We start from the raw sequence: 14,290 nt of genomic DNA, 5'->3' as shown, positions 1-14,290 counted from the left end.
TTGACCAAGCAACCTTAATTTCTTATTGCAATCTTGTATTATTTATTTATGGTCTTGTCTCGTATTGAATCCTAAAACCCTTTTTGTTTGTAAAAAATTCTCACCTTGAGGGTCTATTATCTGGTCTAATTACCCATCAAGATGCTGGTGGCATGCATAGCAGTTCTTTGTTGCAGGCACAAACTATCAATCGGTGTTCCCTCCTGCCTTTCTGGGGCTAGTAACTTACATGCAAAGGTGAGTGGTACACTTAAAAACTCTGCTGAACCCTCATTAGCAAGAAATGCTGGGCAGGTTGGTCCTTCACAACAATAGAATACAAACAGCCAGCAGAAAGGTGACAGTCGACATTCGGACAAAAATCCTGCAACATCAACTAGATGACCCAGTGGGCCAGCTCTCTCTCCTATAAATGAATCACTGAATTTACCACCCACGACCTGTCAGTATGTCATAACATTGGTGGGTTTACTCCCCTTAAATGTGGACAGCAGGAGACATGAAACCAGCTCAGAAAAAAAACTGTTCATTTTGCTTAGCATGCGTACAGATTATAATGCGAGAGACCGTGATGAGATTATAATGGTGAGGAGGGTAGGATGGGAGGAACGCCAGCATAAAAGTATTGAGGGAGATTGTATTGTGGTTAATTTTGGGGATCCATCATGTGTGCATAACATACTGAGAAGGAGAAAATGTACTTCCCACACTGTGTCTCAAATTGCCATTATCCCCTTAGATTACTTTTATAGTTCATCTCTAGCCAACCCATGCATACGAGCTCCCGCAAGCCAGGTATCCCCTTCATTGTGCACAAATAGGTTTACACCACTGTGCGACTTACAGGACATTGGATGACTACATGGGAAGATAATGGTATCTTAGGAATCGGCACCTGATAACACACCTGATTACTGCGGCCTAGGCCCAATAATACTGATAGCGGTCCATTAGACTCCTTGGGCACCCCTCTAAAGACACTAAGTTGGAATGTGGCAGGTGTTCGTTCAAAGATTAGGTTGCCTGAATAGCTTTCATTTATCAGGGGATACACAACTATTATGCTTCAAGAGACTGGGGAATTTCTGCCCTCTGTGTTTGATGCCTTTCAATGTTACAGTGTCCCGACCACCCCTTTATGTCATGGTCGATCATCGGGCGGGTTAGCCATCTGGATCAGTATAGCTAGAGGAGGGCACGTCAAGACCCTGGAGACGGTAAAAAGTAATTTCCAAGTAGTAGTATTGATGAGACATTTCAGTTGATATCTAATGAATTTATAAAAGAATGATTTTAACTATGTCTCGAACACTAAATTTCCAGCATTAATTGATTTAATTAATAAACTGACAAATGATATTACCTCCACCTTACCTTTGCAAGAGATTTTAACGTGAGGCTCCACCTTACACAAAATATAGCTTTTACTGACATGTAATCACCAATCTTAGAAGTCAGGAACTGGGGTCCTACAAGCCTCTTGATTTTGTAAACATGATCGAAACAGTTGGCACAAACAATTCTGCACTGCCTACCTACAGGGGCAGAGGTAGTCCTTCTACAATAGACTATATCTTTATAACACATTATCTGGAAGATACACTCTTATATGGAACAGTAGTCCCTTCAACCTCTGGTGACCTTAACCCTATTGAGATTGCCCTTTTAATATGCCCAAAGGAGAGATTTAGGATAGATAAAGGGACAAACAATGTTTGTCCATCCACGGACAACTTAAGACTGGTGTGGAGAATGCGTGACCCACCCCAATTCTTTAAATCACTGATCAAAAAGAATGCAAGGCTTGCAGAAGTATGCTCAAATATGTCAGGAAAACTCCTTTAAAGCCTTGCCGCCCCATAGGTAGATTTCCTAAGTGGTTCAATCATGATTGCTCAGTGGCCAACTGTGTGCTGCATGGGGCTCTTGCAACTAAACCAAGGGATTACTCAATGATGGCTGCAATGTGGAAACATTATAAGGAAACTACGGCTAAGCAATGAAATAAAGTAATAGAGCAGCAATGGGTCACACTGATGCAAGCCGCCTCACTGAAAGACAAGAAATCCTTTTGGTCAGCGGTCTTGGATATAAGACGCAAGAACAAAACAATCTCCCCAAATATGTGTCACATTGTCAGTAAGACTTGGGAGGCCCATTTTAAATACATTTATGCTGTTCCTCCTTCGGACATAGCGTTCATAATAGATGGCAAACTCCGGACCTGTTTCCAGACAACCTTATGTGAGGTAAAGGGTGCCATTAATCAAAGTTGGAGGAGCAAGGCACCGGCAACCGAGGGTGTTCCTATTGATCTGATAAAACAGGACACTTGCTTTTGGGCACCACTACTAACCAATGTTTTTAATAACCTCGCCCATTATGTAATACAGAATCATGGTCTACATCCATTATAATCTAATCGCTATATTTAAAAAGGGCGATCAGTCTGATCCCGGATGTTACAGGCCAATCTCACTGATTGACACCGCAGGCAAAATCTTGTCTCTAAATTCTATTGTCATATACAATAGAATTAAGAAATGGATCCAGGCTCAATCAGTCTTCTATCCCTGTCAATACAGGCCCAGAAACATAGTTGGAACAATTGAGTGATGTCTGAATCTGAACCTGGTCCTCTGTAAATACACCGTTGTCAAGCAAAGACCACTTTATCTGGCATTAATTTACCTGAGTTCAGATTTTGAATGCGTTAATTGTTCCAAGCTTTGACAAATACTGATTTCCCAAGGGTTGGACGAAGCACTAGTGAACTTTACGGTGTAGCTGTACAAAGACATGCATGCTAATGTGAGCATTACCAAACAGGGTGAGGTATCCGGAGATATAGATATTTATTGCGGCGTAAGATTGGGGTGTATGCTGGACCCCCTTTTATTTTATGCATTAATGAGCTTTATCCGTTTTTAATTAATATTACCCTAGACATACCCAAAATCAAAGGTTTATTGCTACCCACACTTTTCTTTGCGGATGACGCACTGCTTATGTACGTACACCAAAAGCTCTGCGCCTGTTAGTGCTCGTCTTTTTAGACTTCATGCAGTGGCAGCTGCAATATACAAAGAGAGGAGGGGTGGCAACGGGGTGGGAGAGAGGGAGTGTGGGGGAGCGGGTGAGGGGGAGCAGATGAGTGTTTAAAATAATATATATTTTTTAAAGTTGCGCTTACCTGCTGCCGGCTGCCTCCCGCTCGCGCCTCAGTGCTGGGACTTCCTTGTCCCAGCAGACACACTGTGACTAGTCACAGATTCCCTGTCCAATCCCTGCGCTGTTCTGAGCAGTCTAGAAAGACGCCGTTTTCAGACCAGGAAGTCTGTGGGGTTTCTCCAGCCTGGCTGCTCATCGCAGCCGGGCTGGAAAAACCTTAGTGTGCATGTGAGTTTTGGTCGGCCTAAGTCGGCCGGCCAAACACACGAGCACTTATGGAGTGCACCTAGCTCTCCTCCTCCCCCTCCCATGTCTCGGCCCCGCCTCTCCCTGTACATGCCAGATGAGCCAGCAGCTTAAAAATGAAACAATATTGAAATATCGTTTTATATTTTTGCTGCTGGCTCTGAGCCAGTGGGGCGACGCTCCTCCACCATTGCAAAGGGACCGCCCCTGACTTTATGGCTACTCTGGATTTACGTACAAACTAATCAAAGTCTCATATCATGGCTTGTGGTCCAAGGGGTAAACAGCTCTTGACCCTATCTGTTGGCATCAAGTCTTTGAGTAGCATAAACACCTTTTCTTACTTGGGGGTCACTTTCATAGTCATGGGGTCTTGGACATCAGATGTGCAGCACTGGGCCGAAACTGTCAGGGGCAATTGGTTCCTTATACAGTCTCACACAACCAAAGTGGAAGGTTCACTCATTCCTCTCTTGCAAGCATATAAGTCACAGTGTATCTCTGTTGCAACGTAAGGGGCTGAGGTGTGGGGTATCTTGCACTGTGAGGCTATCCAAACTGAAGAGGCTATCCAATAGAAGACTTCTTTTACCACCAAGGGTGCTGGGATAGGTCCCTATTGTTCCGTTTTAGAGTGACATTGTTAAATATTGTTATGCTTCCCTCTGGGCTTTTTGAAGAATCTAGACATTAACCCATGTCTCTGTAATGGCAAGTCCAACCAGTCTACGCTGCATTTTACATTTGTTTGTAAATACTATGAAAGATATACAAAACATTTGTATATTCCCTTTTTAAAAAGGAAATGTTATATCTGACAATGTAGGCCAGCTTTTAACTTTTTATTGCAACTACCAGATGCTGAAGCTGTTTTGCACATTGGTTCCTTTTTAGGTCTCGCCTGATCCAGCGCATGCGCTGGTCTGGCCGAGACATTTTGTGTACGGGTTTTCAAAGTGCTGCCTGTGGCCTAAAGCTTGCGTGCACGTGCACGTGCGCAGCCACCATGTGTCTTTCCTCTGCCGTGCTTGATCGCGACCGCGATCACTTTCTCTTTCGCCGGCCGTGTCATTTTCACGGCTGCGCGGCCAATGCTTGTTAATATTGTCTGCCGCTTATGTTCTTTCCATGGCATTTTCCGTTTTTTTTTTTTCACAACTGTTTGTGCTTATCTATTTAGCCATGTGGCAGATACCCATTAGATTATATAAACACCGTTTCTGGCTTCTCGCAGCACTGTTGTTTATAGACAACGTAGGTCCTGTTCGATACTGATCTGCGATGCCGTTTCCTGGAAATTCTAAACCTTTCCATCATGGCGGCTAAATTCTAGGCGTGATTTAGCCCTACAACCAGCTCTCCTGCCAAGTTCAAGAAATAAAAATTGCTGCTTGAAACTGTCCTCTTTTGTCGAGTCTTATTAGAATTCGAGCAGTGGCCGCACGGCGCGGCATTCGAAGAGTTTCAGATGACGAGATGTCTAAACCCTTTTGATGCACAGGCGCTCGTTCCCACATCATCAGTTTTCATTCGAGGCAGATGCAGCTATGATTCCTCTCGATATGCGCCCTGCGTAAGGCCCAGCTGCGCTCAGACACCTATGCGCGACCTTCAAATTAACAGGAGGCGCGTGCCTTCTGGCGAGCGTTTTGTAAAGCAGCTCCCTCTAGGCCCTTTTCAAACCGCATTTTGATATGTTTTGCTTCCTGTGTTTCCAATGAAATATTTATCTCGGTTGATATTCTCTGCTTGAATTCCCGAATGATCTGCACTGTGTACAGTTCCAGAATGTGGATTTCTAGACAGCCAGCATGCCATAAATGGGACACCAGCGTATGTTCTTTCAATGTCAGCGCTGGAATTGGAACAAAATAACCCTGGGAATCCCTACCACACACACAACCACAACCACACACACAACCACACACACACAACCACACACACAACACACACACAACCACACACAACAACCACACCCAACCACATAACCACACACACAACCACAAACCCGCACACATACCCACACACCCACAACCACACCCACAACCACACACAACCACAACCACACACACAACCACACCCACACACACACACACAACCACACACACAACCACAGACACACACAACCACACACACAACCCCAAACAATCACACACACACACACAACCAGACACAACCACAACCACACACACAACCACGGCCAACCATACATCCACACATACACAACCACACACACAACCTCAACCACACACACAACACCCACACACACACAACCACACACAACCACACACACACACACCCCGCCTCCGGCCACTCACTGCCTATCAGCCTCCTCTCAGCCAGGTAGCGCGATCACGATCAGTTTCACTTTCACATGATCGCGATCAGTTTCACTTTCACGGCTGCGTTCACCGTGAAAGTGTTCGCATTTCTAGCTTTATTCAGCATTCACTCTTGTTTCCTAGTGCTTGACAATCCAATCTCTAAAATATTTAAGAAGCCTGCACGTCTCCTGTGAACCATACCACTCCATGCATTTTCTCTGATCCACATAGATATCAGTGGTACAGACAAAGGTAACCAGGTTTCTTATCCTTCCTTCAAGCAATAACCAGAATACTAAACTGCATTCGTGCCCCACTCAGTTTTAAACAGCAAACAGTTATTCTAATCGGTTTGTTTCACAGAGGTTGTGTCTTAGGAGAAGGGCAGTGGCACTGGCATTGCAGTTTTATGATAAATTGACTCTTTTAAAAATTCGGTTTCATTGCGAATATTACCATTACTTATTCAAATTGTGTTAGCTTTGGCTTATTTGCAATGCAAACTTTATCTCAATAAGTTGCTGTAACAAGCTGCAAGTCCGCTACGGAAGCCCATTCATTTGCTAATTATTTTCCACATAAGGTTGCAAGACCATAAAGTGGAGTTTTCAGGATTTTGAATAGTTTCTTGTTTGAAGATGTTACTCTCTCCTGCGCACCCCACTTCTGTACTAAGGTTACGAGTGACTTGGCACCCGCCTTTCAGAGGTTCTTGCATCCACCCAAGTCTGGCCTGGCACTGGTGCGTCCCAGCCTGGCACACATCGGGTGATGATCTCCGCACATCCTTCTAGACTCCAGCTCCCCTTCACCCCTCAGGCCTGGCAGTCACTCCTCGCACCTGGCACTCACCCTTCTCCCTCTCTGGCACTCAGCATTGACTCTCCGTGACACTCAACTGTCACATCCCTGACACTCACCCTCAACCCTCCTGGTACTCATACTTCCCCTCCCTGGCACATATCCTTCACCTCCCTGACACTCACCCATGTCCCTCCTAGCATTCACTACTCGCCCCCTTGGCACTCACCCTTCACCTCCATGGCACTAGCCCTTCATCCCCCTGGCCTGGCAGCTACCTTTCACCCCTTGCACTCACCCTTCCCCTCCCTGGCACTCACCTTTGACCCTCCTGACTCTTACATCTCACCTCCATGGCACTCAGCCTTCATCTCCCTGGCACTCACCCTTCATCCCCCTGACCTGGCACTCAACCTTCACCTACTTTTATGGACGTGTATTGCACCCGAATATAGTTTGTTTGACTTGACTTGAATACATGCCATAAAGCTGTACTCACACAATTTGATAATGCTCTGAATATTTACCAATGTTTAAATTCAATGTGCTTAAAATAAAAGAACATCAAACGCGAAAAACATAGACTGGATCTGTTTATGCCAATGTTAAACCATTAGCAGTAGAAACGGAGGAAACACACACTAAAGTATCTAGAGTAAACGGTGTGCACCCTAGTGTAGCAGATCATGACATCCAAGCATTGCTGGCAGACCTTCCACAACTGCTTCAGTAACCTTTGCAGAAAGACATATGCAAGAGCGAATGTCCATTTTTCAGAGCTGGTAGAGTTTAAAAGCAAAGCTTAGAAAAGTGTCAAGTTTTACCACATCCGATAATAAGAAACTCAAGCAACCAAATAACAAATTATTTTCAACGAAGTTTTGCTTTTTGAGGAAATATTCAAACCATTGGAAGAGAGTATTCTGCAGAAGGAGACTATTTTTTGGCATAATACATTCAGTACTAAACTGAAGGATGATTACCGCCTAAGTTACTGATTTAATATCCCTTGCGATTGATAAAATTGGAAGCGAGATCGAAAATAAGGAAATGTTTCCTTCCATATGATAATACATTAGGGAGGATGATGTACTAAGCTGATGGCGTAACGAAATATGACACAGAAAATGTTACCAGCAATTGAAAAAAGTAATGGACCAATAGTTCCAAATAAACCCAGAGCGCTCTCAACTACAGCAAATTGTGAAGCCAGCAAGTACACCAACTATCAGTGAACTAGGTTGCAACCAAAAAAATAAAAACAATGTCTTAATTGATTAAAATTACAAATATAAATGACCAGTGGCTAGTACGGCCACGAAGTAATAGCCAATCTAATTGGAAAACTGAAGATACTAACTAGAGATGGGTGAGAGCTCTAACTGTATCATCACTGCCTGCTATACACCTTAAATGTTCGTAATATGAATGCATTCTGCATTGCCAGATGGAATGCAGGTGGCTTGGAGAAACCCTGAAAGTAGTTCGATTGGAATTTAATATTTAGTTTAGAGCTATTACAAACATCTAGGAAATTAGTCTAACGCAGCCCAATTTTGAAATTATATTGCACATGAAAATAAGACAGATAACATACCAAAGGGCAAGCATCTGGTGGTATGTCTAGACTGATTTTACCAAGCAAGTAACTTTCTACAGAGCACAAATCTCTAGTATGGAAAGATGGGGTGGAGAAGCTGGTCAAAGTAAATTGTAAGCCTTAATGTCAGTACATGCTTGCATTCCTTTACAAAATAAATAACATAGATATCTGAAATCTTGAATGAGCACTCTAGACAATATTTATAGAGAGTATCCCAAATCTACAATAATTATTTTTGGAGCTAAAATACCACAAGATAATCCTGAAGATGAACTTGAAGGACAGTATGAAGCAATTTTGCAACTCCAAAATCAGATCTTATAAAAATCAAATGTGGATCTGAGAAGGACACAACCAAAATGTTGGAGTCTCCAAAATTAATAGTGATTAATTATAGTGTTCCAAATAATTAAAAATATATTCTGTAACAGCACATCTACCTTATAAACAGATTATTTAGTAATTAGCACCCAGGATTTTTATTTAGTAAAAGATATGAGCAGTGTTCAACCATGCAGGAGTTGTCACTGCTCAATAAAGCCATTGTTGATCTTATCAGCCAATATACAAGAAATTTTAGAATTCAAAGGTTTTCAATAAACAAAAGCTGTTATCTAAGACATCTTAGTTATACAACATTTCATTTTAGACTCTTTGGATTCCATCAAATAGATTTGAATGTATAATCACGTTATTATGAAATTAAGTCTGAACACGTGCCACAAAGTGTGTCATGATTTGAAGACAGCACACTGACCATAATACTGTCAAGAGGAGTAACAGTCATTATCTCTGGATTCCCACTACTAAAAGCGATGTGATGGATATGAATAAGAGGCTTAGGTTCCTACTGCTATGGGCACATGACATTCAGTAGATTTAGCAACAGACAACTCTCAATCCAGCTACAGGATTAACATACTGATTTATCAAAAGGTCCTGTTTCTACAGGCAGCTCAGTGTACAGGAGTAACAAATGTACCACTAGGTTCCTGATGCCACTGGCACAACAGTGCGCAGTAGTGATAGAACGATTTTAAGTCTCGCCTGAGACAGTAAATGTGCTGTAGCTTGCAGGACATTTTGTTTATTTACAATGTGCTTTGAGGCTGCCCATTGTTACCTTGGTTGACTTTATCGCTCTCATTTTCTTGATTTTCTTTAGTCAGCTCGGGACAGTTTTGCTTCTTCTTTGTGTGTTTATCTCTCCCCTGGAGCATGGGCCCAAGTACTGCTTCCTTGTGGTGCCAAGTGTCCTTTCACTGCTCACAAGGTTTTGAAGGTACTTTTTATTTTATTTTATCTGCGGCACTCCTTATGAGAGTGCATGTGTTTGTAAGCTGTCAACCCCTCCCGTCCAGTGCTGCTTCTTGCCCTCTTCCACTTTCCTGACCCTCTTTGTGTTGTTCAAAAAGGTGTGTAGGAAAGTCACAGATTTTACCCTAATGAGCCTAATCCCATTTTACATAAAACAAGTATATCCTATGAGGTTTGTGCAACAAATCTTGCATAATTTTGTCATTGTTAGGGTCAGACAGAAGAGGAACATTTTTGGTGACCGTGTGGCCTCGAGGCATCCATGATAGCCCTAAAGCAGCCCACTGCCTACTAACCCATAGGAACAATTTTACAACCCCAAGACATTCATGGACCCCTGCCTGTGGATACCAAATGGAGACATAATGTGTGGACCCTTGAAACCGAACTGCATTTTTGATGAGCAGCACTTTGCCTATGGGAATGTGGAGTTGATAATTGAAAAGGTACAAGATTGACTGCCTGCAATGCAATGTGCTGTTATTGCACGTTGCAAGCAGGCTAATGCATGCTAGGGGTTGGGCTAACAAGGCAAATGTGGTTGCACTCCCTGGTGTCACAGTGGTAGATAAAGAGCAGGAACATGTTTATGGTGGCACAACGTGTTTAGGAGGAGGAGCAGTTATATATATCTCTATCTCAATACTACTAGTTTTTATATTATTTATTCTTCTATATAGCAAATCTTACATTTACAGGGCCTTGCGGCACTTCACGTCTCATCATTCAAATTTTATGAGGGAATTACATCATCTGCGAATCATCCCATCTCTTAGGCTGCCCTTTTCACTATTTCCTTTTGCTTGCTTAAAATGATATTTTGTGTAGGCTTTTTGGAAAAATATTGCTGGGATCATATTTGTTTGGAGAAATAGGGTATAAAACTCTCACACAAACCTCCTTCGACACACGAAAGTCACACCAAATGCAAACACCACTCACACCAACCACCTACACACACCACCACCACCACTCTACCACCACCATCCCATCAGCACCCCAACCAGAACCACCCCACCATCACCCTTACACCACCACAACCACTGCACCTCCATCATCGCACCACCAACACACCACCCTAACACCAACACCGTAAGCATCACCACACTAACCACAACCAGCCTGATCAACACCACCACCCTAACCACCACTACCCTAACCACCATCTTCATCGCCATCAACCTAACCGCCACCCACTCATAACCACCCTAACTACCACCACCATCCTTACCACTACCACCCTCAGCACTGCTGCCACCACCACCCTCACCACCCTCACCACCCTATCACTTAGTTTGGCTCTCAATTCCTGTAGAAGCTGTTCATTTTTAACAACCGTTTTCAACTCATTACATGATTGATGTTTTCATGGAAATTTGTGGACTACTATTGTTTACTCTGGAGTAACTTGTGCTCACCTGAAACTATGCATCAAGGTATCTAGTAAAGCTAAGTCATATCAAGATTAAGAAAGATCTACACATTATCCATATGTATCCATCGACCTGTGTTATGGAAATCAATATGTGAACATTGAGAAAGAACTCTCAGTGCTCGCTGAGCAGATTCACATTTGCATATACTTAATATTTGATTGCTTAGTACATTTTAATTGCTGTGCCATGGGATACGACAATATAGTGTTCATCGCATTACGTAGCATACTTTTAATGAAGGAAAGTATGAGCATAGTTAATCCTACTTTGAAGACCTGCTTGTGTTTGTCCCTCCCCTGGAGCATGGCCCTATTACTTGGGTCTTTCCACTGCTTACTTTTCAGGCACTCCTTTTTAGGTCTCGCCTGAGACAGCGCTTTAGCGCTGCTCTGGCGAGACTTATAGTAAGCACTTTTGGAAGTGCAAACGAGTGCTTTCAGGCCGCCAACTACTGTGCATGTGTGCCGGGCGCGCGCACCATTTGGCAGCCTGAAAGCACTCGTAGTCTTTCACTTTCGCGGCCGCTCGGCCGCTTTGATGTTTTATCGCGATTGCGATCACTTTCAGTTTCGCGCCGCTTCTTCTTGTTCTGACTTTGTCTATCTCTTCCTGTATTTTTCCTTCTCTTGCTGTCTATCTCACTCGCTGTCTCTCACCATCGCTCCATGTCCCTCTTTGACTTTGTGTTTTCCTATATTTTTCCTTCTCTTGCTGTCTCTCACACGCTTTAATTTTGGTTCACACTTGGAATTCACAGCACCATATCGCCACAAAGTGGTTGGATGTGAAGCTAAACAAAAACCCTTTATAATTTGATTTAATAATGTTTGAAGTACAAAACGAACACACAACTATGGACTCCTAAATATATTACACACTCTGAGAACACATTATACTGTATTTGTTTTTTATTTTTAAATTAAGTCTTTAATTCATGCATTAACGTAGTGCATTGTCAAATTGCACTGCTTGATTTATTATTTGTGGTTTATATAAAATGACAATCTCATGTCCTTTGGCATTTTAGCGTATTCAGTAGTGCGGGAACATCTTTCCAAATAGTACAGAGGTTTCCAACAGAACGGACACTGATTTAATGACTAGAGACTGCTGCTCCCTTGTGGAAAATGTTAATACTTGTTTTCTGATAGATAACCTCTATGTAGGATCTAGGTTGTCACTAATAAGGAAGAGTCCGTTAATTGTAAACATTCAAACGTTTATTTCCAGCGCGACGTGTTGACAGCGGTAAGTCCAAGACAGTAATAACAACAGCTGTCATTACCACCATATATATATATCTTACCCCCCAATACAAATGAAGCTCCACGTGCCCCACCGTTAACACCAACCTCCAATGCATTATGTGGCGGATGACGACATTCTATGAAAATGGACACGAGCCTGAAGCAAGGTTTACGCTCAAGACTACATCAAACACGAGCACGACAACAGCATGCCGTGCTTGTGTGTACAACAATCTATATCCCACCGGGCAAAATGTATGATTATCTAGTAAGCTCAATCTTCATGTTTATCCGTGACATTAGTAATTCGGAGGATTCCCCTAAGGTAATAATTGTAGGTGACCTAAATGCAAAAATGTCCAACTCTGCATGTTCGTCGTTTGTAACTTTGGAAAAGGAAAATGCCTGTGCGATCCCTGAGGTAGTGTTTCCCAGAGGCGCCTGCTTCACGAGGGCGTAAGGGGGCGTTGATAGGGAAGGAGAAGAAGGAAATTCCAGCAGCTTAGCAAACAAGCCTTTGCAATGCAATAGGTGTTGCATTTATGCAAGTTTAAGCTATTGGCATCGGAAATGGCAATGCCTTTTATTTATGTTTTAAAAAGCAAATCATAAAAAAGGCATTGTCATTTACAGTGCCAATAGCTCAAACTTACGTAAATGCGAGACCTATTGCATTGCAAATGCTTGTTTCTTTTTTGGTTAAGTACACATGTGTTTTCCAGCTGTTTCCCTTGTGTACTTCTCCTTGACCCTCCGCCGCGAACCATGATGCTCTCGCCCATGTACTTCTCTCCCACCTCCTCCATGTTCTCCCGTAGATTGCATTCTCACCCAAGGCACATGCATGCATAGTGCAAGCGGCTGCATCATAGCACCTTTGTATTTCGGGTTCCTCTTTAGCCATGCACTGCATCGCTAAAAACCAGTGGCATAGCCAATAGTTATCAATGGCGCAACTTATTTTTTTGCCAATGCTTTAAAAAAGGATTCCTGTGGCCATAGGGTGATTGAACAAGCGGGTTCTGTTGCTACAGCAGTAGGCTTATCAGTAAATTGCTATTGCTACAGGCACAATGGTGCACAGTACTAACAGAGTATTCAAATAGTAGCTTCCTTCCGGAGGAGGTCCTCGTGCCAGCTCCCCCTGTGACAGTTCTCCCGTCCAGCTTGCCCGCAGTCCGCTACCCTCTGCTGCTTGCCTATCTGCTGCCCTCAGTATGTGCCTCCTCTGCCCGTTTCTTGCTCTGCTTTGCATTTTCTGCTAATTTTTCTGCCCTCTCTTTTGCCTTTCCTGCTTATTTTTCTCCCCTCTGTTTTGCCTTTCCTGATTGTTTTTCTGCCCTCCATTTTGCATTACTACTCATTTTTCTGCCCTGTTTTGCCCTCTTCTGTTTTGCCTTTTAAGCCTAATTTTCTGCCCTCTGTTATGCCCTCCCCTGCTCTGTTTTGCCTTTTCTGACATGTGTTATGCCTTTTGTGCTCGTTTCTTCCCTCTTCCCGTTGTTTCCCTCCTTCCCCACCCAGCGCCCTGCACTCCCCACAGAACCTACTTAATGGAGGCCCAAAGCGCAACTCCATTGAGCAGGTCCTCTTGCCAGCTTCCCCGCGACAGTTTTCCTGTCCAGCTTGTCCAGTCTGTTACCCTCTGCTGCCTATCTACCGCCTGCCCTCTGTACCTCCTCTGCTCATTTCTTGCTGTTTTGCCTATCTGCTCATTTTTCTGCCCTCCGTTTTGCCATTTCCTGCTGATTTTTCTGCCCTCTGTTTTGCCCTCTTCTGCTCCGTTTTCCCTTTTCTGCTCCTTTTTCTGCCCCGTTTTGCCGTTCTACGTAGTTTTTTCTGCCCTCTGTTTAGACTTTTTGCTTGCTTTCTACCTTCTATTTTACCCTCTTCTGCTTGTTTTTCTGCCCTCGGTTTTGCCTTACTGTTCATTTTCTGCCCCCTGTTTTTGCATTTTCCTGTCCTCTGTTTTGCTTTTTCCTGCCCTCTGTTTTGCTTTTTCCTGTCCTCTGTTTTGCTTTTTCCTGCTCGTTTCTTCTCACTTCCTGCGGTTTCCTCAAGACCTGCCCTGATACCCCTAGAGGTGACAAATGCTGATTTATTCCTGTTGCCACAGACAGATCTGCGTACAGTTGTCAAAGACTG

Source organism: Triturus cristatus, chromosome 3_1 (genome assembly GCF_964204655.1).
Source record: "Triturus cristatus chromosome 3_1, aTriCri1.1, whole genome shotgun sequence".
In the NCBI taxonomy this organism is placed as follows: Eukaryota; Metazoa; Chordata; class Amphibia; order Caudata; family Salamandridae; genus Triturus; species Triturus cristatus.
This window is presented reverse-complemented; position numbering follows the sequence as displayed.